Source organism: Poecilia mexicana, unplaced genomic scaffold (genome assembly GCF_051168715.1).
Source record: "Poecilia mexicana isolate PSO_F unplaced genomic scaffold, ASM5116871v1 scaffold_22, whole genome shotgun sequence".
NCBI classification, from domain to species: domain Eukaryota; kingdom Metazoa; phylum Chordata; class Actinopteri; order Cyprinodontiformes; family Poeciliidae; genus Poecilia; species Poecilia mexicana.
Window position 1 is genome coordinate 25,267,282 of NW_028263391.1, and position 6,076 is coordinate 25,273,357.

Below are 6,076 nucleotides of genomic sequence, written 5' to 3' on the forward strand. Positions count from 1 at the left end.
CTGAACTGCTGAGGAAGAATGTATCTAGCTTCTGCTGCAGAGCTGAAATGGCTTCCTCTGTGTGTTTCAATGGATATTAAAGTTTATTAAAGTATATTTTTCACATAATACATGCAGCATTCTGTTGGTTCTAATCAGAACATTTTTAACATTCAGCTCAATTTTTAAGCTATAAAGTATCAAATCTTTCAGTGGATGTAAATTTATCCAGCTGTGGAACTGACCCACATTCAGTTTGTTGGTTTTGTCCTGAATGTGAGGCGAGTTGGAGGCAGAGAACCGTTCAGATCTGCTTTCAGAGGCCAAGGATTTGGAAGCCAGAGTGCAGATACATCAAATCATCCAAATGCTTAGGGCAAGGGATTCTATAATGTGCTGGCAATGAGGATAAATGGCTCTTATTACCTCTCTGGGTTGCATCTCTCAGTTAAGGACTCATCCCTGAAGTCACGTCTGATTCCAGCCTGCGCTGCACAAAAAGCCTCTCAGGGACTTTTAAATACAAACGCGCATCAGTTAAGTCCTCTTGCAGGGATTTCATGTGAAGAGGAGTGGTAGCAATAATAAGATGTTTAAAGCTGAGCGATGATTATTTCAGGTTTATCTGTGGAGGAAGTCTGCCTCTTCGCTCCACAGCTGGAGGAAGGATAATTATTCTCAAAGTCCCAGGTGTTGGTGCGCCGTCCTTGACTAAACGCCTTCATACACGGAGGTGGAGGTGGCGACTTTCCAATAAGTTCAGCCGCTCCAAAATGCAAAGTCAGGTGGCGCCATTAATCTCAGTAAAGTCCTTCTCATTGATTTACTTCAGCCAGGAACCCCAGTGTGGAGCAGAGGCAAGCAAATAATTCAGAGTCCAAACAACAACTGGAATAAAGTGGAGTGGATCATTAATAAATACAGTCGGTGTTTTCATTTCTAATAAACTGTTTGCAGCTGAAGAAATAAAATCTACTGAAGAAGGATGGAGTCAGAGCCTCAAGATCCAGGTCCAGTCTCTTCCCTGGGCTGAGGAGAACCAGAACCGGTCCAAAGTTCAGGACACCAGTCAGATGAAAGTAATGTTTTCATTTCATAAGGACACAAAAATCCAGAGAGGAGAAACTTTCCTGTCTTGAAGTTTCCTCTAACTGCAGCAAACTTAAATTCTGCATAAATGTTGGTGAGACAAACTGAGTGCATGTGATGGTTTGGACATGAGACCAGATGGTCTGGCTGGTTCTGCACCGTAACCCGGATCAGAACCAGGTACAGAAACAGAATCTGACATTTGATTGAAATTTGATTGAGGAGATTCTGTAGGACTTTCATTCTGTATTTTAGTGGAACTCTTTCATACCCACAAAATAATCTGAAATAATCTTCAGAATATCATTTTGATACACATTGAAAACGTTTCCATATGAATTCAGTGTCAATGTTTCCTCCACAATCCTTTCACACAGCCGTCATGTTGCTGTAAGCTGAAATATTCTGGATCTTTCTGGATGCAAAACTCAGTCATGTTTCTCTACAATTTGCCACAAAAAGGGAGATTTGTGAGTGTGAACATTTCTTTTCCTCTTTTGTTCTAATAAAGAAAGTTATCTTTATTGATTGTAAGAAAAGCCTGAGCTGCCAGTGTGACAAGTCAAGAATAAAGTAACTATGGAGCTCATTGTGGAAAATATCCCTTTGGTGCAGTTCGTCTCAGGCCGGCGCTCTGAGAGGAATACATTACGTTTGTAAGTGGTGGTTCAGGCAGAGGCAGAGATGGATAAGATGACAAGTTAAAGGAGAAAGTGGGTGGGAGAAAACGTTCTTAAAAGCATTTTTATTGACATGTATAGAATGTGTTGCTGCAGACGTTACAGTGGCAGCTGCTGCTGAACTGAAACCATTTGAGGTGGAGAAGGAAGTGACTGAGAGGAAGCAGGAGCAGTTTGGTCTGACAGGATCTGGGATCAGGAAGAGAGACCAGCATTCCAGTCGTCTGCAGGATGATCACATTCAGTTTAAAATGAACTGAAAGGAAAAATGGCCGAGTTGTAGAGAAAGAGTTGGTCTTCTTACAGCCAAATCTGAGTTTGCTGATCTTAACATTCTTCTTGCACAAGCAAAAGAAAGAAAGAGAAATATCTGAGACTGCAGAAGATAATTAATAAATGAGGCTGTTTTCACACCTGACAAAACCTCCATCATCTGCTCCTCCTCCAGCTGCTGTGGCTCTGAGTCAAACCAGCCTGTTCCCCTCCTGGCCTGTGGGGGCGCTGCACCAAGAACCACTGAAGACACTGAGAGCAACTTCCTTCTTCAGTGACTGGAGGATTTCTGTGAAAACTTCTTCTTCCACCACAGGACTTTGACTAGGCCATTTAAAAACCCAACTTTCTTTTAGAGGCATTCAGAGGTGGACCTGCTGGTATGTTTCAGATCATTATTCAACATAACAGCATAAATAATCATAATCCAGGAGGGCATCCATTTTCCTCTGTGCTGATTGGCTGAACCCTCAGGAACACAAACTAAGAAACGTTAGCTTCTGTGAAACATTTAGATGGCTCCACTGTGTGTATTAATTCATATTAAAGTATATGTATTATTTCAGCTATTAAAACAGGCAGTTATAACATTTTCTAGAGGAGATCTAAAGTATTGATGTTGTTTCCACTGCAGTAACCAAACAGACTGACTCCAGGTCAGTTACTGTAACACTGTGGGGTAAGAAGGTGATGTGAGCTGATTAAATGCTAACAGCCCTATAATGTTGGATGCAATGCAGGGTAATAATAATGATTATAAATACTGCAGCTTCTCATTTTTCATCTTTCTTAATAATAACTAATAATAATAATTTCTTAATAATAATTCTAAAAGGGATTTTTGTGCCTTTGAACATGAATCTGTAACTGAACAGAGAATGACAACCAGCTTTGATTGAGGCCAAGCAGATTAAATATAAAAACAGGAATTGTGTATTTAGCACAGTGAAATAAAGGCCCATGAATGTGTGAACGCAGTTCAGAAGCGGGTTTGATCTTTTGGTTCAGTGTGTCTTGGCTCTGTTACAACAGAACAATCCTCAGCTGACTCACTGCATGCTGTTCTCCGTCTCCCACACACTGACTGCCTCCACTCTGCAACTCCAACTTTCTTCTTCTCTGAAGTGCAGCGGAGACGCAGCAAGCCTGTGCCAAGATTGCACTGGAATCTTTATTATCATGTTTTCATGATGCCATCATGTTTGTATTTCAGCTTAATGCAAATCCTGCAACAGAATGCAGAGAAAGTGAATGTGTAATCCTGTTCAAACTGTTCAAACCTGCAATGCAGCAGCAGCTGGTTATGGATGTGTCCCTGAACTTTACTGTGACGGAACAAGCTGCGTGTTTTGCAGTAATGTCACTTCCAGGTGCAAAACTGATAAAGTCACAACGATGTTCCATCAAAGTTTTCTTAAAAAGGTTCTTCAGATTCTATCAAAGTAAACAACAAATCGTGAGCGTGTGCTTTTATTGATCAGGTTATTGGCCTTTGTTGAGGCAGTAAAGCTGAAGCCAAGCTGCTGCCAGGCCATAAATAAAAGTTATGAGGAGCCGTTTCACAGCTGCTGGGCGTCCAGGGCAGTTTGGAGTCCAGGACTGTGGATGTCTGTTTGCCACCAGCATGAATCAGAACAACTGAGTTCACAGCTCACACAAACTCTGCAGCTGCTTTACAGGACGATGTCTTATTCTGGTCCAAACATCCCCAAACACGGTGGCTTCACCTGAAAATATGAATATGCAACCAACTGGAAATGTCACTTTTTACAAAATAAACCTTAAACAAACTTCACTCTGACAGAAAACAGAGTCTGTTGCTTTGTTTTAGTTTGGGGCACAATTAAAAAAATAAACCCTTCTGTTGTTGACCATGTGAAAATGCAAAACGAAAATGTCTTTCTGCCTTGTTTTCCTACAGAAACATGGCAAAGAAAAGCAGCTGGAACATCAGATTACAGACAATCTGAGTAAATGAGAAAATCACTGAAAGGTTCAAAATAAAATCCACATGAGGTAGATCATTACACACAGTGATAAAACATTTACTTCGCTTTATGTTTTATGTCTTACAGCTATTGGAAACCTTTATTTCACTTTCTCAGAAAATGTGATTATTCGTGACAAATAAAGACTTTTATCACAGAAATGTTCAGTTATGGCTTTATTATGGCCTATTTAGTCATAAAGACAACTACTGTCACTGGAAACCTCCCAGAAACTTTAGCAGCTCCTTCAGGCCACTGCTAAAGAGATGAGCTTTTCTGTACGGAGGACAGATCCTGACAAAATTGGTAATAAATATAAAAATAAATAGCTTAATAATGTGTTTAATATTGCATCCAAAAGACAGGAGCAGGTGGGCCTGGAATATGTTATTACCAATAACAGATTAAACGAGTCAACCTTGACTTCAGCAGAGAGTTTCCTTTAGTAGAGCTAGGCTAACATGTTAGCCTAGCGCTAGCAGCAGAAATGGCTCCTGGTCTTTAGCCTAAAGAGAAATCCTCCAACCACTAAAATCCTCCATCTTGTTTCCATCTGGTGAAGAAGGAAGTTGCTCTCAGTGTCTTCAGAGGTTTTTGTGTCGTTTCCTTCAGTGGTTCTTGGTGCAGCGCCCCCACAGGCCAGGAGGGGAACAGGTTGGTGTGACTCAGAGCCACAGCAGCTGGAGGTGGAGCAGATGTTCTGGTTCCAGTAGAACCGGGTCGACTGGACCATCAGGAGGAAAACAACCAAAGACCAGATAAAAAACACAATTCAAGGTTTATCAAAGTCGGTTCCCGAAAACCAGTAGCTCCTTTGATCCTGACAGAAGTTAATCCCATCTGTGTTGCAACTGAAGACAGTTAGCACTCTGCTGCAGCAGCTGAACCTCTTCAGCCTGTTCAGGGCTTTATCTTACCTCTGTTCCTGTCATGAAAGGACTTTGGAGCGCTTCGCGTAGCGGACCGCATTATGAAAAGTCATGACTCAGAGGTGTGACTCTTGGCCCAAGGCGGTGCTGGAGAGGGAGCCGAACTCATTAAAGATGCTGTGAGTAGGAGCTGAGTTGACCCTCACCCTAAACTGTCCAAGCAGAAACAGAAAGGATTTTGCTTTCTTGGTGTAAAACTGGTGATATTCTGCCAGAGTAAATCCAACCTGGTGCATGTGCTCACAGTTTCATCCTGACCATAAATTACAGGTAGACGAAGTGTTGACTGCAGAAGGATGAGCTAACGACTGTCATTCAGATTAGGGTTTTGCTCTTTAGTGTCAAAGGAAATGAGAAATTTATACAACAATGAAGCCAACGACAGTCACATCATTTTAATAATTTATCTTCTTTACTGCGTCTAATTTCACTTCATCTTGAACAGAGCTGGATGTTGGTCCTGAGTTCAGATAGTGTTAGCTTGTAGCTGTGTTGTATTGGTGCAGAGTGTGTGCGTGTGTGTGTGCGTGTGTGCGTGTGTGTGTGTGTGTGTGTGTGTGTGTGTGTGTGTGTGTGTGTGTGTGTGTGTGTGTGTTTCTCAGCCTTATTATTCCAGAACAAAGCAGAGTGTCAGAGCTGTCAAAACTTTAGCTGCTAATGAACCTCACGCTGCATCTCTAAATGCTTCAAGCTCTGAAGATGACTCAACTGTACAAAAGGCCAACTTCTGTGTTTAAGTGCTTCAGCTGTGAATCTTTTCTTCTTCTTCTCACAGCTTTCCAGTCTGATGATGACTTTCCTGTTCTTGTTCTTCTTTCCTCGCTGTTGGCCCAGATGTTGGTTTGAATGTAGATTTTCTGAACCTTCTATAATCAGATGCTTCAGCTGAATTCATAAATTCATTTCAACAATGTCTGACACAAAACCACAGTGTTGACCAGTGGTGTTCACCGCTGACTGAAAACATCAGCTGCGCTAACCCTAAAGCAATAATCACAAATATTAGTTTAATGCTAATGCGCTAAAATTAATAGGTATCAACAAGATAGGCATCATGTTGATAGAAAACCTGAAAACTGTTAAAGAAAGTTAAGTTGTGATTATTTTCCATGTTTTTAAAATGCAAATAAAGCATCTG